The sequence below is a fragment of the Protopterus annectens genome, chromosome 10.part0 (genome assembly GCF_019279795.1).
Source record: "Protopterus annectens isolate FY-2018-M chromosome 10.part0, PAN1.0, whole genome shotgun sequence".
Lineage (NCBI taxonomy): Eukaryota > Metazoa > Chordata > Ceratodontiformes > Protopteridae > Protopterus > Protopterus annectens.
In genome coordinates, this window is record NC_056744.1 from 279,676,556 (window position 1) to 279,702,121 (window position 25,566).

Below are 25,566 nucleotides of genomic sequence, written 5' to 3' on the forward strand. Positions count from 1 at the left end.
TTGGCAACTATGTGGTATTTGTATGACTGTAGCTCGAGGGCATAATTTTTACACCACATATGTCTGACTGAGACCCTTTTTAAGGATGTCTCTGTTGTCCCACACATCGATTATGACAACTTTTTTGCAGTCATCCACAAACTTTGCTAAACATAGCCCTCGTGTGTTTGACTGTATTTCTGAAAAGTATACACCAGACAGGAGGGGTCCCAGGACTGAGCCATGGGGGACAGCAGTTGTTACCAGCTTGAACAGGAGACCACAATTCTTACCTTGTGTGAACTATCTGTGCCTCAGTTGGCAAACCATCAGATGACATACATATTTATGCACTGGTTGTTGATTTTGTGGATACGACATGTGTCTGGGATGTTGGAAGAGGGCTTTCAAAGGTCTATATGGGATGTGTGTAACTCATTTCATTAATGTATGTCCTGGGTGACTGCCTTGAAAACAGTCTAGCAGGTTTGGGAACCATGATCTGCCCCTGACGAAACCAAAATTGGTAGGGTTGGGTGTTTCTAGGCTCACAATAGCTCTGTTTATGAGTTCCATCATGATGGACTCCATGGCCTTGCAGATCAGGCTTGATAGGCTTATAAGACAATAGTTCCTATGGTCTGTTGTGCACCAACACTTGTGGAGTGTGCCAAATGTTGTCGTAACGCATTCAACAGTTTCATATCCTGTACAGAGGGTGAGTCTCAACGGACTATTCAGGTGCAGGGTCTGTTTGTTTTGGAGTTCACATATGACACAGCTAAGGAAGCCATGTCATCCCATAGACACCATGTTTTTAGGTTTGGAAAGTGCTGTTTAACCATTGTATATGTGATTTCTGGGTTTTCACAGTCTCCAGGTATGATAATGGGCCCTTTTGTCACTGAGGGGGGGGGGGGTAAATATGTATGAACCTATCTGACAAGATGTTGGCAGTGTTAGTCATGTACATGTATTAATTTACAGTTTGCACTGACTCAGAACATATATGTGTTTACATTGATATTTATGACATTGCGAAATAAAGCTTCATGGTTCTCTATGGACTCTTTGACAATATTTTTGCCAGAACATGGATTGGATAATGTTAGAAGTGCTCATTGTTTATTGATGATACTGATCGGAGATTTATCGGTCTTCTTTGAATTTTCACTTTCTCTGAATGAGTTCAGTACTTGTAGTACATAGTTTGATTATGACAGGAGTCCAATATATTGTATGGGTCTGTTTTCATATCACTGTGTGCGCAAGGCAGGATTGGTGGATAGTGACATGTTTCTGGGGTGAGAACTGCAACTGCCAGATATGTGTGGCCCTCTGCTGTACTCAGACATGGCCTATGTGTGTGAGCCTGCGCAGTATGACCTTTCAGTATGTTGCTGACTTGGATTTGCTAAATTTGTTGAAGTGTGTGAGCATGCCCAGTATGGACATATATACTATATGTGCATGAAAAATCAAGTTGTTTTTTACTTCAGGGCACACCTTTGTGTTGTACATCGACAGGAAGCACGCGGTGCCTGCAGGGCTTCCATCAGTCACTTTTCATAGACTTATCAACATTTATACATACAGGGGGGACAGCTATTATTTGCACATTTCTACCCAGGGAGCACACCTGATTGTTACTGTGGGTGTACATTGGATGAGGGGTTCACCTGACACTTATACACATTTGCTCGGCCTGCACTGCTATGTCAGGTACTCCATTTCAGTCTGTACAGTTGCCTATCATACTGGCTTGAGGCATACTACTGTACTACAGAACTTAGCTTCCAATTCCACATTTATTAGTTTGTGACTTCATAGCCTACCCAACCCACATCACACTGCCTGGCTTGCTGTTATCTGTCTGCATAGGCCTGGGGGGAAGTTCAGAGGGCATGAAACAGCATTTGTTTGTGTTTGCATTATTCTACAATTGCCCTGCTGTGTCTGTGCCAGTGAAATGCTGTCATGGCTTAGTGGTTCAGTACTGTGTCTATAGTGCACAGTATCCTGAGTTTGAGCCCTGTTTTATTTTCCTGCTGGGCAGACATGACTGGTTAAGGAACAGTAAAGCAGGTGTGAGCATGTTTAGCCGACTTTGCCTGACTTTGCCCAATGTTGCCCAATGTTGCCTGACGTTGCCCAACGTTGCCCAACATTGCCCAATGTTGCCCAACGTTGCCCGACATTGCACTAGTTTGCATGGCACACAGCTCCATGCAATTGTGCTTAAACATGTTATATACTGGTAAAATGTGATTAACACTGCTTTATATTGCTTAATATAGGGCAATCATGCCTCAGGTGGTGCTTCAGAGCTGCCTATGTTGGATGCACATAATACACTCCCTATACATATTTGAAACAGGTAGTGTCAAGTTAGGCATCCCTTTTATTGTATGTGCGAATCAGAGAGAGGTGTCATTTCCAAGGTTACTACTGAGTCAGTGTATGTGCTATGCGTTGCCTCTTTGCCAAGGCCAGGGCATACTAGGCACGCCTACTTCTGCCTACTGGGGCAGGCTCAGGTTATTTCTCCTACAAGTCATGCTGTGCCTGTGCAGGCCTTGGCAATGGTGGGGGGTTGTTTGGCCCTGCCCCATGTTCTTCTTGCTGCAGCTGTTTTCGCAGGATCCTATTGTGTAGCATGACACATACCATGACAATTTGGGTACATGCAGTTGGTGAGTACTGCAAGGCTCCACCGGATGTGTCCAGGCAATGGAACCGTGACTTGAGCATCCCAAACACATGCTCAGTTATGTTTCTTGTTTGTGCATGTGCCTCATTATGGAGTTCTTGTTCAGGTGTGTGTGCATTTCTGATGGGTGTCATCAGCCACGGCTCCAGTACGTATCCAGCATCCCTCACTAGGTGACCATCAGGGATGTCCCCATTGGCAAATCGCTGGTACAGTTGCATCAGATGCCAGATGTGGGAATCGTGATAGCTTCCAGGGCAGCCAGCACACACATTCATTATTATGCCCTGGGCGTCGCACACAACCTGGCAGTTGATGAAGGGGAAGCCCTTGCGGTTGATGTAGACACTACCCCGCTCACCGGGTGGTGCTTTGATGTGCATGTGCATGCAGTCTATTGCACCCACCACCTCAGGATATTCCGCTATTTGGTGAAAGAGATGCATATTGCTGGCCAATGCCTCACTGGAATTGGGGAAATATACATGTTCACCGACATGTGCTGACATGGCATCCAGGAACTGGATGCTGGTGCCTGTGAAACACCCATCATATCACCAGTTGGTCTCTGGAAAGTACCTGTAGCTAGTATTCGTAGGCCAACACATACCTTGGTATCCACTGGGATGGGTTCCCCTCTGTTGATTCTGTGTGTGTGGCATGGCCGGCACAGCTCAATAATTTGCTGCAGGAGGTCTCTGTCCATCTATAGCGCTCCACTATCTCCAGCTCATGTAGCCCCTGGTATGTTACCCTGGGTCTGTACACTCTTCTCCATCTCCTCACTGTGGGTTGCTCAGCAGCATTCACAACATCACCACCCTCAGCACCTTGCACATGTTGATTTATAATAGCAATGGCAGCCCCTAACATTTTGTCAGCCTTAAGCTTTTTGAGTTTTCACTCTTTCTAAATTGCAGTGTTTCAGAGTTCTTGTGAGGAAAACAGGTTAGACTGCTGTTTGCATTGTTTAAATTGCTGGGTTGGGCTGGGCTACTTGACTGCCTGTGTAATTGGCTGATTGTGATATATTTCACCTGGCAGCTCTGCTAGTTCTCCTTGGTTAACTTCCTACTGCTTCTTTTCCTTCCTTTTTCCCTTTCTGTTTCCACAAGGGCAGTGGCACGCAAACAAGCGCACACGCGCGCACACTAGTGCACACTCACCTACATGCGTGCGCATTAGCGCACACTCGCCTACACGCACACACGCTGTGTGACCGTTTGCAAGAAATTTCTGATATATCCACGGCGTACGCCTTTGGTTTCTTGCTTTCAGCTACTACCACTGTAAACATGCCTCTTGTAATCCTAAGCAACTCAGGGCAAACACATGCCACTGTGCTCCAATCACCTTACAGTCTTTCAGACATACCCCCTCATGATGTCACCTATCTTCTTCTCGACTACTACCCTACTCCTACCCTACTCCTACACTTACACTCTAGGGACATGGCTCACATACCAGGGAAAGTTGGGATTCACTATCCTTATCCTCATTTGCATAGGATTGCCTACTAATGCTTGGTTACATCTCTCACTGAGCTTCCCTCCCTTAGCAACCACTACTCAGTGGCCATGTTGTTTGCAGCCTGCCATTCACCTGCATGGCAGAACAAGTTTTTTAGTGTAAAAGCACATTTGTGGCTATTTTTACCTTTTTTTAATTTTATTTAAAGCGCAGCTTGTTTGCGCGACCCTGCGCTACAGTTAAACATTGGTGATCGGGGAAAAAATTACATTTGATTTTAAGGATTTACAACATTTGCAAATGCCAATGGCCTTATATTTGGCCATTGGCATGCTTTCTTAACTAGATGCATCCTTTATTTGGAGCTGCCATGGCTCTGTTTAGCTATTTGCAGAACGGTACTCCGTTACCAACAGAGTACATTTCTGCAAATAACACTACTCTTACACGGACAGGTTAGTGGTTCCTGGATCACAAAATTACCTCATTTGCATAGCTTTCTGCAGCAAATGAGGTAATTTGCATACCATAACATTGTCCGTGCAAGAGTAGCTTTAGAAGCGCTCATGCACGTCCCTACCGGCTATTACTGAATTGCTCGGCAGACATATTGCCTGTCTGCCGTCTTACACTGTTCTTATACTCTGTGCAAGCCTTCGTAAATCCGACCCTAGGAGTTCCCCAGAATGATCACAAAAACTTTTAACGTGCACTATACTTCTGATAAGAGTATATGAACCAGAGTTTAGGGCTACGAGAGCTCCTTCAAAGGATGAGTATCCACTCTATGTTAAAATTCATATGTAAGGACCAAAGTTTTGAATGTCAGTTTAGCAGTCAACAGTAGACAGTACAAATCATACAGTGCAAGTGTTATATGAAAGGAATGAGGAGGACTATCCGATATCATGACTGATCTATTTGTTTTGCAGAAAGTGATGACTAAAAACAACTTTGAGGTAGTTAAAACAATGCAATGAAATAAATAATAAATTACTTGATGATGTAAGGGTGTTATTTTTCATTGCACTCTACAAGAAAATGATAGGTTTTATATTGTGGCTTGCAGATGGGGTATAGCAGATGTCAGGTGTTGAAAAACATGAGTGTTCTAAGTGACATGTGTGTGCAAGTTTTTCCACTGCTACTGTCTCCCATACCCCATCTGATAGCATCTAATTTGAATCTTTAATTTAACTCTCATACATATTTGTTTGGTGCTAAATGAGTGACCCAAAAGTAGTTTATAACTGGTTGGTGTGGTACTTCAGAAGAACCCTCCTCTTTCAATAATAAAGTGTGCTAAATGCCTAATTTTTAGTAATAAGCTTCAATTTTAATTTTGCTTCTATAATGACTGATGTAGGCAGACATGGTATAATGAAAACAATCTGCAAATTACAAAATAAATGTTATGTGGCTCTAGTTTCTGCACATAATGTTTGTTTTGTAAGTTGTAAATCATTTTCAATAGGCTATTCTTGGAAATGAACTAAAAAAAAAAAACAGGGCCAATCTGCATAATCATATTGGCACTCCTACCTAAACCAGTCATCTTAAACAAAAAGAAAAAATCTAAACCTGAAGCATTCCACTAATTACTAGAAAATGGAAATCAAAGTCTAAACCAATTTTACTAGAAGTAGTGAAGATAGTAACAGAGTTAAAACAACTGGAACTGGGATCTTTGGAAAGGTGTAGGAGCAAATTACGAAGGAAAAATGGGAACTGTAGGATCAATACATGCAGAGGAGGAACAAGGTTTAAAAGAAGGCAGGATTTGAAAGAGCTATGTAATGGTTGACTAATAATGACTGGATATGTTAAAAGTAACGTATAATGTTTGCAGCTACAGTTGTGTCACCACTGTTTGGAATGTATAATGTTTGCAACTGAGATTGTGTTGCTATGATTTATTGTCACTTATATCAATGTAACATGGCCTGTGTCAGACATGATAATTTAATAAAGATGTTTCTTGTTTAAAAATATATTGTATATATATATATATATATATATATATATATATATCTATCTATATATATATATATATATATATATATATATATATATATATATATATATATAAAATAAGGGCAATTACAATGGTACAGCTCCCTAGACAATCACACATGAGCTACTGCATGACCACTGAATTGTTCATAGGTTCATAGGTTCATACTAGGCTATCTGCCCTGAGGCAATTATAAGCCTAGCCCGATTCTGTATGGCTTACGCCTCCCCTTGATTTGAGTATACTGTGCCCTTTTTAAGGCTTAGTTTACTGTGCCTCTGTCTAATAGTGACACGGGAGTAATCCCTGGGATAAACCTACAATCCCCCATCCACCTATCAAGATTCTTCTTGAAGAGATTCAGTGAGGTGCTCTGCCTCACATGAACTGGAATTCTATTCCAGAGCGAAGGGAGCCTCTGGGTTATGAACCTGTCCCTCCAGCAAGTTCTATTTATTTCTGTGCTGAGGTTCAAGTCCCTCAAGCGTGTGGCTCTAAGGGATTTAGATTTACTGAGGTGGAGCATGTCCATTAATTCTGGATTTGACATAGCTTTGTATGTCAGGCATAGATCGCCTCGAAGTAGGTGGTATGCAACTGAGTAGAGCTGGAGTTTTTTTAACCGAGCAGCATATGGCATCTGTTTGAGACCCTTGATCCTCTTGGTGAGATACTTTTCGGGTCTTTCTAATTGCTGCAGGTGTTGGGTAAGGTACATTCCAAAAGGGGCATTGTATTCTATGATGGGCCTGATGAGGGATGAATAAAGGGGCATGATTACCTCTCTTGATCTAGATGTGAAACCCTTTGTGATGAGGTGGGCTATGTAGAAGGTCTTTCTAACCACTTTGGCAATGTGGTTTTCAAAGGAGAGATTGCTATCAACTTGGGTCCCCAGGTCCCTAATAACTTTTTCTGTACTTAATGGGTTTCCGCCTATGTGGTAATTTGTGGGCACATTGTTTTTGCCAAAGGGTATGACTATACATTTTTTGGCATTTAGCTTTAAACCATGGTGCTGGCACCAGTTATCTGTCTCTGTGAGACCTTTTTGAAGGATGTTTGTGTCAGCTGGAGAGTTGATTATGCTGCCCAGTTTGCAGTCGTCTGTGAACTTGGTGAGCCATAGTCCTCCCACGTTTGCCTGTACCTCGGAAAAGTATATACCGAACAAGAGTGGTCCCAGGACAGAACCCTGTGGGATGCCACTTGTGACCGGTTTCGAGTCTAACATGGCTCCAGCAACTCTCACTCTATGGGTTCTGTCTTTGAGCCAGTTTGCGACCCATCTTGTGACATAGGGGTGTATATTTAAGCTGGATAGCTTATCTATGATGCCCGAGTGGGGTATTGTGTCAAATGCCTTTGCAAGGTCCAGATAGGCTGTGTGGACTACCTTCCCTTCATCTATGGCTTTGGTGACTGTTTCAAAGAAGTCAACCAGGTTCAAAAGGCAGGATCTGCCCTTGACAAAGCCGAACTGGGTAGGATCTAGTGTCTGTAGGTCCCCAATGTCTTTGTTTATGAGCTCCATGATGATCCTCTCCATAGCTTTGCAGACTAAGCTAGTCAGGCTTATGGGGCGATAGTTTCCAGGGTCCGTAGGGGCTCCACCTTTGGGGAGTGGGACCACTGTTGCTGTACGCCATTCTGTGGGCACATATCCTGTAGTGAGGCTGAGATTGTATAGCTGTTTTATTTGAGGGATTAGTTCCTCTTGGAGTTCATGTAGGACGCAACCTGGGACGCCATCTGGTCCCATGGAAGCAGTGTTTTTTGCTTTGGAGAGGGCAGCCTTCACCTGAGCATCAGAGATGTTTGGGAGGCAGCCCTCTGCTGGGATAGATACTTGCTCTTTTGGGGGGGGGGTGGAGAAGTTTGCACTGAACCTGTCTGCCAGGATATTGGCGATATCTGTGGGTTCAGTGTATTTTTTGTCGTTTAGAATCAACTCAGAACAAGTCTGGGAGTTGCATCCCAGGTTTCTAACATAACTGAAAAAAGCCTTATGATTGTCTTTGGTGTCCTGTGCAATTTTTCTCTCGAAGCTGGCCTTGGAGGATTTCATGAGGGATCGTAATTTTTTGCTAGTACTGATCAGAGATGCCTTCCCTATTACGGATTTTGCTCTATCATGTAGTAGCTTCCTCCTTCTGTTGTACAGTTTATTTATGGCAGGGGTCCACCAGTCTGAACGCCTGCCTTTGGATGATTGGGTCTTGGTTTTGTTTGGGATAGCATGATCCATGCATTCCTGGAGATGTCCGTAGAATGCGTTTATATAGGATTCTGCAGTTTGGGCCTTAGTTTCCAATGGCCCTGGGGCCTTGAAGGATTCCACTTCAGTTTTGAGAAGTGAGAAGTTCGCTTTTGAGAAGTTTTTCACTGTGGTTTTCTGGGCTGGGGGTGGGGTCGGGATGTGGGCATCCAGTGAAATTAATTTATGGTCTGATCTTACCAATGAGGGATATACTTCTGGTGTGGAGCATAGAGTCCCCATGTTGGTAATGATCAGGTCTAGTACGTTGTCCCCTCTTGTGGAAGTGGTGACTAGTTGTTCCATAGCATTTGAGTTTATAATTTCCAGGAACCTTTGGGCTAAGGTGCTGGGGCTTGAGTAGTGCTCCCAGTCAATGTTTGGGTAGTTGAAGTCACCCAATATAATGGTGTTCGGAGAGATCTTCATGTTCTCCAATGTTTTCAGGAAAGCCGAGTGGGATTCCTGACTTTGAGAGGGTGGTCTGTAGGATGCTATAAACTGAAAACCAGTCTTGCCCACTGTTAGTTGCACATGGATGGTCTCCGATACTTTGTGCAATGCCACTAACCTGGTGGTGTGGATATCCTTGATAAATATGGAAACTCCCCCTCCTTTTGTGGTTTGATCCGGGTTTTGGGGCCGAAAAGCATGATATGAGGTATAGCCTGGTAGTGCTGGGGTGCTCTCTGGAGCCTTGAACAAGGTTTCTGTCACTGCACAGATATCGATGTTCTCCATACTGAGGAGAGCTTTGAGTGCGTGCATCTTGAGGTTAAGACTTCTGGCATTTAGCAGCATTACCCTTAGTTTCTTGTTCCTTGTGCTGTCTATGGGGGTGGGTTTGACTTTTGAGCCTTGCCTAAAAAAGGCACTATGGGGGTGGCAAGAGCCTTTGCCAATATCCGAAAGCCCAGTGGTGACAGGTGCAAGTCATCCCTAGCGAAGCAATGTGGCTTGTAGAGCATGTCATCCCAGGCTGACAGACACTGGATCCCCTTTGAATGACACCACAATTTTAGCCAATTGTTAAAATCGATCATTTTGTCTTTGCACTGTGGCATCATTCTAGGTGAGGGTAAGATGCTGCTCAAGGTCAGGGTCATACCAGCCTGGGCTACATGATCAGAGAGCTCCTCTATGCCTTCGCCCCGAATGATACCACAATATAAGGATAAAATGATTGACTTCAACAACTGGCTAAGCTTATGGTGTCATTCAAAGGGGATCCAGTATCTGTCTGCCTGGGATGACATAGGTTCATAGGTTCATAGGTTCATACTAGGCTATCTGCCCTAGGGCATTTATAAGCCTAGCCAGAGTGTGTTTGGCTTTCACCACCCATTTTAAATTAATTTTGCTATGCCTTTTTTGAGGTTAGTATACTGTGCCTCTGTCTAACAGTGACACAGAAGTGATAGCCGGGGTAAACCTACGATCTCCCATCCACTCATCAAGATTCCTCTTGAAGAGAGTCAATGTGGGACTCTGCCTAACCTGGACTGGGATTTTATTCCAGAGTGAAGGGAGCCTCTGGATTGACAGATCATGATGCTTTGCCAGAGATGGTCTGCACCTGTCGCCCCTGGGATTCAGGTTACTGGCTAAGGCTCTTTCCACCCCTATAGTGCCTTTGTTAGGCAAACTTCAAAGGACAAAACCACCACCATAACAGGTACAAGCATGCAAAATCTGAAAGTAATGCTACTCAATGCTAGAAGTCTAAACCTCAAAATGCACTCTCTCGAGGCACTCCTAAAAATGCAGAACATCGATATCTGTGCAGTAACTGAGACCTGGTTCAAGGCTCCAGAGAGCACCCCTGCAATACCAGGCTACAACTCTTACCACACTTTTCGGCCACCAAACCAGGACCGAAACACTAAAGGTGGAGGAGTGTCAATATTCACCAAGGATATTCACACCACCAGGCTAGTTGGCCAACACAATGTGTCTGAAATTCTCCAAGTGCAACTAACACTAGGTAAGACTGCTATCCAAATTGTAGCTTGCTACAGATCCCCCACCATACCCCAAGATTCTCACTACACCTTTCTAAATATACTGGAAAATATTAAGATAAAACCAAACACCCTAATACTGGGTGATTTTAACTACCCTGCCATTAACTGGGAAAACTACTCATGTCCCAACACCTTTGCGCAACGGTTCTTGGAATTCATAAATTCCAACGCCCTGGATCAACTAATCCATAGTCCCACCAGGGGCTCCAATATCCTAGACCTGGTCATTACCAACATGGGAAATCAATGCTCCATATCTATGGTCACCCCCTCGTTAGTCAGGTCTGACCATAAGCTAATCACCCTTAACATCCTCATCCCACCCCCACCCCCCAGTAAAGAAACCACCATAAAAAACTTCTCCAAAGCCATCTTCATGCTACTCAAGTCAGAAGTGACAAACTTCATGACACCCATGCAGACGGGAACTGAAAGTTCAACTGCTGAATCCTACACTATGGCACTGTACGAGCACATCCACTCATGCATGAATCGTGCCATCCCAAATAGAACCAAAATGCTCTCATCCAAAAAAAGGAAGCCAATCTGGTGGTCCCCTGCCATAAACAAACTTTACAACAAAAGGAAGAAACTTTTGCAGAAAAGAGGAAAATCCCAGGATGCAAAAACTCCTTACTAGCCTCAGTAAGAAACTGAGATGCCTCATAAAATCCTCCAAAGCTAGTTACGAAAATAAAATTGCCAAAGATTCCAAAGACAACCACAAAGCATTCTATAATTATGTCAAGAATCTAAATGGCAATGCTCAGATCTGCTCTGAGCTAAAACAGAATGGCATTAAATATACTGATCCAAAGGATATTGCCAATATCCTGGCAGATCGATTCAGTGCCAACTTCACCCCCCTCTCACCCCTAAATGGCCCATCTCAATAACCGAAGACTGCCAAATTCCAGTAATAACGGCCACACAGGTACAAAACGCACTCTCTAAAGCCAAGAATACAGCATCCATGGGACCAGATGACATCCTGGGCTGTGTACTACATGAACTACAATATGAACTGGCACCTCACCTAAGTGTCATGTTTAATCATAGCCTCACCTCAGGTTTCGTGCCCACTGAGTGGCGCAGAGCTACAGTTATCCCAATCACAAGGGGATCCACCTTGGATCCCAGAAACTACCATCCCATCAGTCTGACAAGCCTTATCTGCAAGGCCATGGAGCGTATTATCATGGAACTTATAAACAAAGACATTGGCAACCTTCAAACACTGGACCCCACCCAGTTTGGGTTTGTGAAGGGCCGATCTTGTCTCCTGAACCTGATTGACTTCTTTGAATCAGTCTCCAGAGCCATGGACAAGGGTAAGGTGGTCCACACAGCCTATCTAGACCTTGCCAAGGCCTTTGACACCATCCCCCACTCTGGAATCATAGATAAACTTACTAAGGTGGGCATTAATCCCTATGTCACCCAATGGGTTGCTAAATGGCTTACTGATAGAACCCACACTGTAAAAGTAGCCGACTCCAAATCCAGCTCCAGACAAGTGACAAGTGGAGTACCTTAGGGTTCAGTCCTGGGGCCGCTCTTGTTTGGCATCTACTTCTCTGAAGTACAGGTCAACACTAAGGGACTCTGGCTAACAAAGTTTGCAGATGACTGCAAACTGGGAGCCATTATTGAATCCCCAAATGATGTGGATACTCTACAAAAGGGCCTTACAGAAACAGATGCTTGGTGCCAGAGCCATGGGCTCAAGCTCAATGCCAAGAAATGTATTGTTATCCCCTTTGGGAAAAAACATGTATCCATGAATTACCATATAGGTGGCAGTACATTAAACACAGAAAGTGTGATAAGAGACTTAGGGACACAGGTGGACAGTGGTCTCACCTTCGATAACCACATCGCCACAACAGTCAGGAAATCCTTCTATGTGGCACACCTCATCACGAAGGGCTTTTCATCCAGAAAAAAGGAGGTCATTATCCCACTGTACTCATCCCTCATTAGACCCATTATAGAATACAATACAATTTGGTATGTACCTCTCAAGACATCTGCAACAACTGAAAAGGCCTCAGAAATACCTCACTAAAAGAATCACAGGCCTAAAGCAGATGCCCTACGCTGACCGCCTTAAAAAACTCCAGCTATACTCTGTCGCATATCGTCTACACAGAGGCGATCTCTGCTTAACATACAAGGCCATGTCAAACCCAGAGCTGTTGGACATGCTACACTTAAAGAAATCCCAATCCCTCAGAGCTACACGCTCCAGGGATCTAAACCTTGTCATCACAATAAACAAAACATGTTGGAGGGATAGGTTCTTGACCCAGAGACTCCCCAGACTCTGGAATAGATTGCCCATACATGTCAAGCAGAGTGCCTCTTTGGACCTCTTCAAGAGGAACCTTGACGATTAGATGGGAGAAAGGAAATTCACCCCAGGGATCACGTCAGTCGCCCTGCTAGACAGGGGTCCAGGAAAGTAAATAATGTGGGAAGAAATAGCCAGGGAATTGTTATGGCTAGGCTTCTATAGGCCCTAGGGCTGATAGCCTAGTACCAACCTATGAACCTATGAACCTATGTAGTCCAGGGAGGTACGTCTCAGGTCATTCACACCAGCATGTACAATGACTGAGTCATATTTGTATTTGCTTTGGAGTGACCTGAGTGCTTGCGTTATGTGGCGGATCCTAGCACCCGACAGGCAGGTCACCGTGACCTTCTCTTTATTCAGCCTGGTGAGCGGGACGTCAGTGTGTCTGACAATAGAGTCACCTATTACAAGAGTATCAGGTGTGTTATTCAGCCTTAAGGGCTGTGGCTGCTTGGCACACTGACTTTGTGGGCTATGTGTTGTGCATGTTTTGTTTTGAGGTAGCGTTTGCTTGGATGTCTGCTTTGGAGGTCTCTGTTGCTTAGGTAGATTTTTATTTAGAGCCTCCGAGTATGTTTTTGTGTATTTATGTGTTTGGTTCGCTGATGTGGTGGGACTATGTGATACTGGAATTGTGTTGTGTGAGGTTACCTTCTCCTCCTGACTGGTTACACCAGTTTTGAGATGAGAGAGCTCAGCCTCCAGTTTGGCTAAATAGTTGCATCTCTCACATATATTTGAACCTGTTTGGAGGAGGAGAGGGTTGTCGGTGTACATGAGACAGTTGTAACATTGCCTCAAAATTCCCAGATTCACCAGCTGGACTGGAGCGGAAACCATTGGCTGACCTTTGGACATGCTAGAGTAATATAGAGAAACTGAATTTAAGATGGACCAATAGAGGACAGGGTAATCGTAGACAGTATAAGAGTAAGTAGTGCTTATGGTTTAATAGTGCTAACTTGTAGGATTACTTAATTGGACCAGTGAAGGGTCTTAGAATGAGAATATGGTGTTTAAATTGTGAGATAGAGCAGTTCTAAGGGAAAAAGTGAAGACCAGACTTTGTGGAGCCAGGAATAGTTTAAACCCAATTAGGCGGCGCTGCCCGCTTTTGCGCTATGCACAAAACCAAAAACCGCAAAAGAGGGTTTTAAGAGAGGAAGATGAAGGAGTTTTGGAATTGACCCAAAATGGCCAATAAAACTAGTTTCAAGTCAGTAACCACTCCCACAGGGGCAGGCAGGCTGCCCAATGTTTTTCACTGCCACTGATCAACAGAGAGACTTCCCTTTAGCCCAAGCAAAAAATGGCCTCACAGAAACTTACAAACAGTTCAAGAACAGCAAGCCTGTAACTGAACTTTTTTAAATCTCAGAAAAGTGGGAAAAAAGCAAGATTTGTTTTTTTTTTTAGAGATAGCAGAGGTTCACAAGTATTAACAAGTTATAACAGTGCAGTAAATGACCCCACACAAGAGTGCTAGGCCAAAAACAGATAAAATGCAAGTTTTGAGAAAAAAACTATTTTAAAAATAAGTGCAAACAGGACATTCAGTAAACAGCTCTAGGTTGTGCTCTAAATACAGTTACTAATGCAGAAATCAAGTTTAACAAGTCAGAAAATGCTGAAAATAGGTGGCTATGCAGAAAAACTTAGCAAATAAACAGACGAAAAATACTTAAAATCTCAAAAGTGGCTCCTTTCTTCTCTCAGCATTTTCTCCTCTTGGTGGGTGCTTCACCAACAGCCAACAAGCCTGAAAAGACACCAAAACCATGAGGCAACCAGGTTTTAAGAGAGGAAGATGAAGGAATTTTGGAATTGACCCAAAATGGCCAATAAAACTACAGTTTCAAATCAGTAACCACTCCCACAGGGGCAGGCAGGCTGCTCAATGTTTTTCCCTGCCACTGATCAACAGAGAGACTTCCCTTTAGCCCAAGCAAAAAATGGCCTCACAGAAACTTACAAACAGTTCAAGAACAGCAAGCCTGTAACTGAACTTTTTCAAAACTCAGAAAAGTGGGGAAAAAAGCAAGATTTTTTTTGTTTTTTTGTATTTTTCAGAGATAGCAGAGGTTCACAAGTATTAACAAGTTATAACAGTGCAGTAAATGACCCCACACAAGAGTGCTAGGCCAAAGACAGATAAAATACAAGTTTTGAAAAAAAAAACGATTTTAAAAATAAGTACAAACAGGAAATTCAGTAAACAGCTCTAGGTTGTGCTCTAAATACAGTTACTAATGCAGAAATCAAGTTTAACAAGCCAGAAAATGCTCAAAATAGGTGGCTATGCAGAAAAACTTAGCAAATAAACAGAGGAAAAATACTTAAAATCTCAGAAGTGGCTCCTTTCTTCTCTCAGCGTTTTCTTCTCTTGGTGGGTGCTTCACCAACAGCCAACAAGCCTGAAAAGACACCAAAACCATGAGGCAACCAGGTTTTAAGAGATGAAGATGAAGGAGTTTTGGAATTGACCTAAAATGGCCAATAAAACTACAGTTTCAAGTCAGTAACCACTCCCACAGGGGCAGGCAGGCTGCTCAATGTTTTTCACTGCCACTGATCAACAGAGATACCTCCCTTTAGCCCAAGCAAAAAAATGGCCTCACAGAAACTTACAAACAGTTCAAGAACAGCAAGCCTGTAACTGAACTTTTTTAAATCTCAGAAAAGTGGGAAAAAAGCAATATTTTTTTTGTTTTTTTGTTTTTTTCAGAGATAGCAGAAATTCACAAGTATTAACAAGTTATAACAGTGCAGTAAATGACCCCACACAAGAGTGCTAGGCCAAAGCCAAATATAATGCAAGTTTTGAGAAAAAAACGATTTTAAAAATAAGTGCAAACAGGAAATTCAGTAAACAGCTCTAGGTTGTGCTCTAAATACAGTTACTAATGCAGAAATCAAGTTTAACAAGCCAGAAAATGCTCAAAATAGGTTGCTATGCAGAAAAACTTAGCAAATAAACAGAGGAAAAATACTTAAAATCTCAAAAGTGGCTCCTTTCTTCTCTCAGCGTTTTCTCCTCTTGGTGGGTGCTTCACCAACAGCCAACAAGCCTGCCTTTTAGATAGCTGTATTGAACATCTGTTCCCATCTGCTATAGGCATAGTTGTAAGTTCAAAAGTAAACCCTTATGGTGGAATTCCTAAATCGAAATATTTTACAATAAAAGGAAAAGCCTCAGGCCATCTATAAAAAATTTCCACTCGTCCATTATAAGAGGAATTTTAATCAGGTGAATATAACTCTTAAGTGGCCAAAACGAAGGGCAAAAACATATATAAACTTATATTTGCCACCAGTACCAGATATAATCATGAAGCCTTCTGAAGTTACAGTATATTAAGAAAATCATAAAGTAACATGCAATATTGTACTGTGCTTATATCGTATGGTTCTTCCTGCTTCCACTCTCATAACCAGTGTCAGCATTCTCACTGGCAAATTTAGTCATAATATCATTTCAGCTTCTTATGCCACTGTGCTCCCACAATACCCCTTCACAAGTCACTCAGAATCAGGTCCTGTATGTGCTTTTGAAATCTAAGAACAGTAGATGTATGGGTCCTAATAGTGTCCTTAGTCGTCTATTGATAAGTGCTAATGTCAGTTTAGTGTACATCCTCTTAATCCTCTTCAACTTGTCTATCCCTAGCTTTTTTGCAGCTTGCATGGAAAATAGTCGCCATAGCACCACTGCTTAAGGACAGCTCACAATTGACCCCAGTATTTATGTACCTACAAGCCTCACAATTATCACCTGCAAGGGTGTAGAATATATAACTATAAAGCTAATAAACAACAACATAGAAAACATTTTGTCCCTTGAATACAATCAGTTCAGATTCATATAATGCAGAATTTGTTTGCTTAGTTGAATTTTTTTAAATTGTTACTAAGGCCCTGTAAGATAGTAAAAATATCCACACTCTTTACCTAGACCTGGCAAGGAGCTTGACAACATCCTACATTCAGCTAGTATCACTAAATTCACCACAAACACATACATTGTCCATAGGATAGCAAACTGGATAACTGAACTTGCATAATAATGATTGACTGTGCTTCCTCTAGTCAGAAAAAAATGTCTCAAGCACTTTCCAACAGGTCTTTGCCATGGGGCCCCTCCTGTTTCACATCTAATGCTGTGATCTGAAGCCAAAAGTCCTAGGTATGTGGAAAAATTGAAGTTATGGTTGGTTGATATGTGGCAAATGCCACAAGTACAAGCTGTTAAGGGGCATGACCAACACTGTAAAGGTTGGTCCCTGCAAGCCAACTTTGTGATCTCTTTTCTTGGGCAGCACTCTCAGTAGTCATTTAAACCACAGCTGCCTAAAGTATTTATTGCAGTAATTATATATGCATGTTGGGAACTGTATACAATCTGCTACAGTTTCTGAAAGAACTACTATGTAGTTCATACAGATTCACATATGTTAGCAACTATTACATGCAAATTACTCAGTAGTTTCCGATGAAACATGTTTACTTCAAGCTAAAAAAGATCATGTCAGATTGCTTTGTTGAAGTGAAGGAGAATTTTACAGTTGGATCAGTGCATACAGTTTGTTGATATTTGACTGCTATTTATTTTAGGTTTAAGCTTCTCAATGGTCACTTAGGCCATATTCTTACTATGAACCTAAGAATCTGGCAACCTCTCTGTGACAAATTATCAGGTGCATGGTGTAGCATGTCAGCCTCCAGCTCATGTACAGGACGTACTCTAAATATTAGCTGGAGGTGAATCAGCTGGCTGTACTAACCTTCTTTTCCCCTTGCTAGCACTCTTGATGCATTCCATATGTTAGAGAAAGTTAAGTCAGATCTTTTTCCAGAGCTGCTTGGATGGTTTGATGTTATCTATGAATGTACTGCACCCATTTTGTGAAAGACAAGATACCATTGCCTTTCTCTCCCCCAGACTTCTGGTCTGAGTATGACATGACCATTGCCAACCTTCCTCATAAACAGAGCAGAGCTGAGTTTGGCAAACAGTACTGAGATTTGGCATAGGTGGCTTATCTACCTGTGCAGAAGTAGCATGAATGGCCTCTCAGAGGCCTCTGAAATAATATGCAATGAATAAAATCAAGCTGCAGTTATTGCAGAGGGGATTGCTAGGGGCCTGCTAGCACTGTCCCATATGTGGATTTATTGTCATAGTAGTGAGCCCATACTGAATGATATCAGGAACAGGAAATCCCTTTCATAGCAAGAATATCTTCAAACAATAGTAACTACAAGAGACTATATATATATATATATATATATATATATATATATATATATATATATATATATATATATATATATATATATATATATATATATATATATATATTTGTTGACTGGGAGTGTCCGACTGGACGTAGGTCCATTTTCAGCGGAGGCCCAGGGAGAAAAGCTCCACAGTTAAAATAAACAGACAGTAGTTACATTGGATTACATAGCGATTAACAATTTACATAGCAATTACTTACAACATATTTACAGATGAAGAACATAGTACATCAGTAGACAACTAGAATCTTTATCTGTGAAGTACATAACAGACATTAACAAATGTTACAATAAGAAGTTCCTGCTGTATAATAAGTACTAGGCTTATGAGTGTCTGAGCTTGCTATAATCAAGGTAGTTAGTGGAGTGGAAAGAAAGGTAGTGGTTGGATGGGGTGGGTGATATTAGAGTGGGAGTTGCAAAGGCATAGCCAGCATGTTTTTAGGTGCACTTTTAGTAAAGTTTTGAAGTGGGTGCATGATGGTATGGAGGTAATTGTGGGTGGGAGGGAGTTCCATAATTTGGCTATGGTGCAAGAGAATAGTGCTTCACCAGCAGAGTTATTGGCTTTAGTGATCTGCAAGTGATTTTTGTTGCTGGGTCTTAGTGGTCTGGTGGTGCGATAGGGTTGGAGTAAATTCTGGAGAGATGGGAGATTTAGTGGATGGTTTACTAGTTTGTGGGCGAGTGAGAGTTGATACCATTGAAGGGGGTGAGGGAGTTCAAGCCAGCCCAGTTCAGCAAGTGAGAGAAAGTGGTGACTATGGTAGGATGCCCCTGTGGTGAATTTGGCGATTTTGTTGTAGCAGGTCTCTAGCTTGTTTAGATCGCATTGCCTTTGGTTGGTATATATTGGAGAGGCTCCCAAGTGACTATAATTGAAGTGGCTTGCTAATGTCTGTCTGTATTCAGTAGGTTTAGATTTGGCATGGGTTGTGCATTTAGATCTCTTGACAGTAATATAACTGTGTGGAATTCTGAGGATGAGGTGAACATTTCTGAAAAAGAGTTTCACTGGCATTCAGAATGCATCAGTTACTTATCTCTGAGTTTCTAGAATGTGTTACCCTATCCTGATCAGTATTGTGATGTTTCTGATATCACTAAACTTTATTCTCTACTTGAAACTTCAGATTTATTGTTTGCATGAAGGATCACTTCAACATTGCTTTTCAATTCATGTTTCTTTGTGTGGTTTAGGTAATTTTTTTATTTATTTCTGTTCTATACAATGGTAATAGTTTATGAGGTACTGGTCAATCATTTGTGTTTACTCTTAGGATTTATAAATTGCTGTGCTTTCAAAGAGTCAATATGTATCTTGTGTCTTGTTGTACTTGGTGTTCCAGTCATATTTAGAGTAAATGTGCCAAACTGCATAAGCACTTTTTTGCATATTCATAGTCATAATCTGGTCATTGAGATAAAAAGAGAGTTGTGCAAACCATCAGCAAATTTTAAGGAAGTGTGCTTCTCTTGAGAGGTGACGTTTTCCAAAAGTTGTTTTTAGCCCACTAATTTGTCCACAACCACCTAGCTCATCCACCATTGGTCCACACATACTACCCGTCTCCCAACATTTTAGTCACCAGTCCTAGGTGAAAAGCCTAGTAGTGCAGGGGTTCAAGATTTTTTTTTTAATTTGTTGCTAAGTGCTCCCTCTTCTTATAAGTTCATAGGCAAGTAAGTTCTTAGGTAAGTACTAGGCTAGCTGGCATTGTGGACTATTTTAAGCTTACCCAATTTCCCTTTCAAAGATGAGAATCCTACCCTTGTGGCTGTGAGGTAAAAGCATTAGCCCTTATATCACCCTCCCCCCCCAAGCTGGAGGCCACAGAGAGTAATGCAGTATACCGTTGGCTATTGCATAAGTGCTGACTTCCACATACCTGGTATGTCTAGCTATAAAGTAATGCTGTTTTCCATAGGCTCATGCTCCCATGATGCAATTCCAACACCCTATATCATACATAGAGTAGAGCACATGCCAGCTGTATAACTTATGATTGTCATTCCTGTAGCAGGACAAGTATCAAAGTGTCACCCCAGTGGAACACTTGATACTTCCTACTAAATGAAATCATCCCAAAATGTCAGGCTCTCAGCACCTGAGATCACCACTACCTATGCAGAATTGTTCATAGAAACATTGTATAATCATATTAACAAATGCAGAGACAGCTGTACTTACCCTGCTCATGATCCTGCACAGAATCTACTCAAAAAGTACCAACCCTGGTAGAATCCCAACATCAGTAGGTTGTATAACAAAAGAAAGTTATTCAGGGCAAAAAATAGGGGGTATAATGCCCAACAAGGTAAAGAAGTCCATCATCTACATAAACAAGCAACGTAGGGAGCTGATAAAGTCCACTAAAATAAACCTGAACTAAATTTAGCCTCCCAGGCCAAGGACAATCACAAAGCTTTCTTCAACTATGTCCATAACCTCAAAGGCAATAGAAAGCAATACACTAAATTAATTTTAAATGCTGCATCTGCCCTGGGTGACAGATTTAGCTCCAATTTACCACCTCTCCCCACCAGATGCCAATCAGGAAATACACCCATCCAGAACTCCCCCAACTGGCAGTAGAGAGCAGGTGCTCAAGGCCAAGAGCATTGCATCATTGGATTCTGATAATATCTTAGGATATCTGCTTAATAACATGAAACTTGAACTATTGGGACCACTAAAAAAGCTATTTAACTTCACTCTAAAAGCAGGCCTCATGCCAAATGAAAGAAGGACTGCAATGGTTTTCCTGCTGCACAAAAGTGAGCCATGCATGGACCCAGGGAATTTTCAAACCATAAGCGTGACTGGTCATATGCAAAGCTATGCAGAGAATAATCACGGATATCCTAAATTATAACACAGGTAACCTACAAACACTGGACCCAAATCAGTTCTGGTTTGTCAATGGCAGGTCTTGCTTACTCAACCAAATTAGTTTCTTTGATAAGGTCACCAAAAAAATGAATGAGAGCAAAATGGTGCATACTGCCTTCCTTGACCTGGTCAATGCTTTTGACACAAAACCCAACTTGGGCATTGTAGATAAGCTCATTACACTAGGTATAAACCCCTACATTACCCACTGGAGAGCCAGCTGGCTTACAGACTGGATCCATGAATTAAGAATAAAGGAGTCTTCTACCACAAAAAAGGACAGTTATTAGTGGAGTAGCTCAGGGCCCAGTGCAAGGGCCACTCCTGTTTGGCATCTACTTCTTTGAGGTCAAGGATAACATTAAGATCCTCTGGTTGGCCAAGTTTGCAGATGATTACAAATTGGGTGCAGTCTTTGAATCCTCCAAGAGACAAATATCCTCCAAGAATGCCTGACACAGACTACTAACAGGTGCAAGTATTGTGGTCTAAGACTCAATGCCAAAAAGTACATCATAGTACCTTTCAGAAAGACAGCCACTCAAGAAAACTACTACATTGGCAATACAATCCTAAGAGTAGACTTTGTACTCAGGGATTTGGGAACACATGTAGAAAGTGTATTGGCATTTGCCCATTATGTATATACTGTAGAGTGGAAATCATTCTACATTGCTCAACTTATAATCTGCTGTATGGCATCAAGATGCAGACATTTCATCATTCCATTGTACTGTACTCTTTTAAGACCAGTCACTGAGTACAGTTCCCCCTTTGGTATGTAACTGGCCAGGCATATGCAACAAGTGGAGTGTGCTCAGTGATTCTTCACAAAAGGAATACATGCTGTGGAAAACAAGAACTATGCAGACCACCATAAAGCCTTGTCCTTATATTTAGCCTCCTATATGCTGCCAAGAGGTGACCTATGCCTGGCCTCAAAGCATAGGTCACTTCTCAGCAACCTGCAGGAAACCTATGCCCTGGCTGCAAAGCATCCTCCAATCCAGTCTTAGTGGACCTGTTGCATATCCATACAATAAATAACATCAGGAACACCCAATCAAGGGACTTGAACCTTGGCTGCAACTTAAACAGTTTGAGAGTTGTTTGTAAAATTTGTCTGAGGAAGGAGAGACACTGAGCTCTCTGAAAGCATTTTTTTGCTTACGTTATTCATTAAACCAGTTCTTCCTTGGGAGTGTTTGCCGCTGCTCTTTTTTGTGCTTCTTAGTTTGCAACTTAAACAGGACATGATGGTGGGACAGGTATGTCTCAGTGGCTCCCCCTTCTCTGGAAGAGTCATGTGAAACTTGGATCAGTGGATCAAGAACAACAAATATACCCCTGATCTTGCATCTAAAGCTTGTAAATGCGTGGCCACCCATGTCCAAGAAGATATATCCCCACAAAACATTGGAAACCAATACCTATCAAATTTTAATGGGAAGCATGGCTAGCCTTAAAAAAACCCTTGGGTTGATAGCCTAGTATTCTGCTATGGTAGTATGATACTGTCATTAGCTGCTCATTCCCATTCCTCCTTGAGTGGGGTCTCCACTGAACAGGCTATCAACTGGACCCAGGATGTCAAGTGCTATAGACAGAACTTTAGTAATGTTTAACAGAAGCTGACTTGGTGAGGGTTATATCGGTGGCTGTCCATAAAGTAAATGGGGGCTACCATCTACCATTCTTATATATTCCTCTAATGTATCCCTTTCCTAGAATCATTGCATGATTTTGGAGGAGACAACATAAAGTTGCTGCTATGTGGGTGTGCAGCTCCTTATCCCATGGTACAGAGGTTACATTGCCAAACAGAAAAGTCATAGTTTTTCCTGTAATTTGCTATGTATTAACACATTACTTGACAATGCAGACTTTAGTCATTATCCCTAGTTAGCAATCTATTTGAGGAATAGAAATGTCTTTTGCCAAGCATGAGGATTGCAAATACTTTCCAAACTGTAATTTGGAGTTTTTTTCTGGTACAAGATGTTCAAGCCATCCCATCCCATCAACTGAATACAAATGTAAGGCAAGGGGAGGCTCTCTTTGAATGCCACATGATCTTTAGAGAACCAGCCAGCCAGAGAAGAAATTAACATTCCTAAATATGTTCAACTTTCTTGCAAGGAAAGAGAAAGGAAGGGACTGCTGAGTACATAATGGCCAATGATATGGGTACATAATGGCCAATGATATGAGTACATAATAGCCAATGATATGGGTACATAATGGCCAATGATATGGGTACATAATGGCCAATGATATGGGTACATAATAGCCAATGATATGGGTACATAATGGCCAATGATATGGGTACATAATAGCCAATGATATGGGTACATAATGGCCAATGATATGGGTACATAATGGCCAATGATATGGGTACATAATAGCCAATGATATGGGTACATAATGGCCAATGATATGGGTACATAATAGCCAATGATATGGGCACATAATAGCCAATGATATGGGTACATAATGGCCAATGATGTGGGTACATAATAGCCAATGATATGGGTACATAATGGCAAATGATATGGGTTAGAGTCTCAGTCTAAAACACAGCAAAATAATGCTCCTTGAAGATGGTTCAGATAAAACACCAAGGTTCTTCCAGTCAATGTACATAATTCTTTATTTTATAAAAGATACATGTCCCCTAAGCAGCCTTTCTGTATGCTGTAAGAGTACCAGATAAATAGCTCAGCGGTTCTCATATTAGTGTTACTCGTCCATTGGTTATTAACCATGCAAACCAGGTGATTGCAACTGGTCAATTCATCTTAAAGCCTGATCTCCTTTCTTCAGTCTTCTTCCATGGAAGGCCTGTAGTACACTTTCAGAAAAGACTAAAACTGCAAAAGGACAGTGGACAGAGTAAAACACTTTCAGATAAGACTAAAACTGCAAAAGGACAGTGGACAGAGTAACAGTCCAGTAACCAAATGCCAACACTGTCAACCTCTTAGAAAGACCAAAATGACTGCAGGTAAATCCACCAAGTATAAAAAAATACAGGAATACAAAAACATTTTTACAACAGTGGCAAGGAGAACAGGCAAAAAATGCTTTATACAGACATAAGGTGGTATGCACAGGCCATTCTATGTACAAATTTAGAATACTGGAAAAAATACCTAGGGACCCCACAGGTGGAGATTGGGGCAATCCCATAAAACTTAGAGAATTAAAATGGCAATTATAATTAAATGCAACTGATCCAGCTAGCTTGAATGATATGATATCAATTCACTCAGTGCTAAAAATTAAAATGTCATATTATTAAAAACAGTACTACATTTGTTAGACATGTATTAACAAATTACTCAGATAGATTTTGAATGTTTTAAACAATGTAATGTCCCAATTTTGCATTACTATTTATTATTTATTATGGTGCACAAATATTGTTCACATTATTTTAGGGGCATGGCACAGCATGTTTTAACACTCTTTTGAAGGACGCACATGTTTTTAAAGTTTAATTTCTTTATTTATTTTAATTTTTACACAAGGCAACAACAGTGGACTATCAGTTGATATAAATACATGTTTGTGGGCATACTTTACTATTAGCCTAGTGAGACTAACCCAGTCAACAAAAGATAAATAAATTCATCTTCTTTACCCTTACCATTTCTCCCCCAGCCCATGTGATTTTAAATACCACTGTGGGCTCAGTCTGCATGATTTAATCACATAATTATGTTGCAAGATCTACAACTTTTTCAGTAAAATAATAAGTTTAAATGTGTACCGTCATTATTTCTGTAATTTTGCAAAAGACCATTAAATACCATTCAATGCAATGATTATTCATTTGGATTTATATAACATCTGCTTGAATAATACCAATGATGTAAGCAAAGAAAAAATCACAGGATTAACAATTATTCTACCAAATATATGAATGTACATATTAAAATGTCAATAATTAGAGCAAACACGTGTTATATTTCATTTGGATGATGCTAGTATGATAGCTGTAGTTTCACCATTAATTATGTTATATAAATGTTATGTGGGTGTAAGTTGGTCTGTTACATGATTAAAAGATAATTGTAATTACAGCTGGAGCTCCATGTTCAAATATCTGGACATACAATGATTTAAGCTCAATTTAACAAGCGACTAACCAAGTTAATATATGCCTTTATAATCCCACTCATAGTCAGTTAAAATACAGAGGAGAAAACATGACTTAAAATGTAGTAACTTTTATATTTATAATAAATACAAAATAGATTGATTGTTCAACATTTTTTTCTTTGAGTGGGCCTCTTCATTAAAATGTCAATATTCTGCAAAGCATTATGTCATCTCACTGCATTATGTTTAAAATTATATATGTGTTTACTGAAAATGGTCATTTAGACAACACTGTGTTAGAGAAGTCTATGCCAAAGCTAAGAAGACTTCATTTCCAAAACTGAAACTTTTGTTTAGCTTATGTTTGAACAATGCCATCATGCAAGATTGTGGCATCACTGATGATGGTCTTTTGTCTTGAATGATAATATATAGATATCAAAATACTACATAAACTG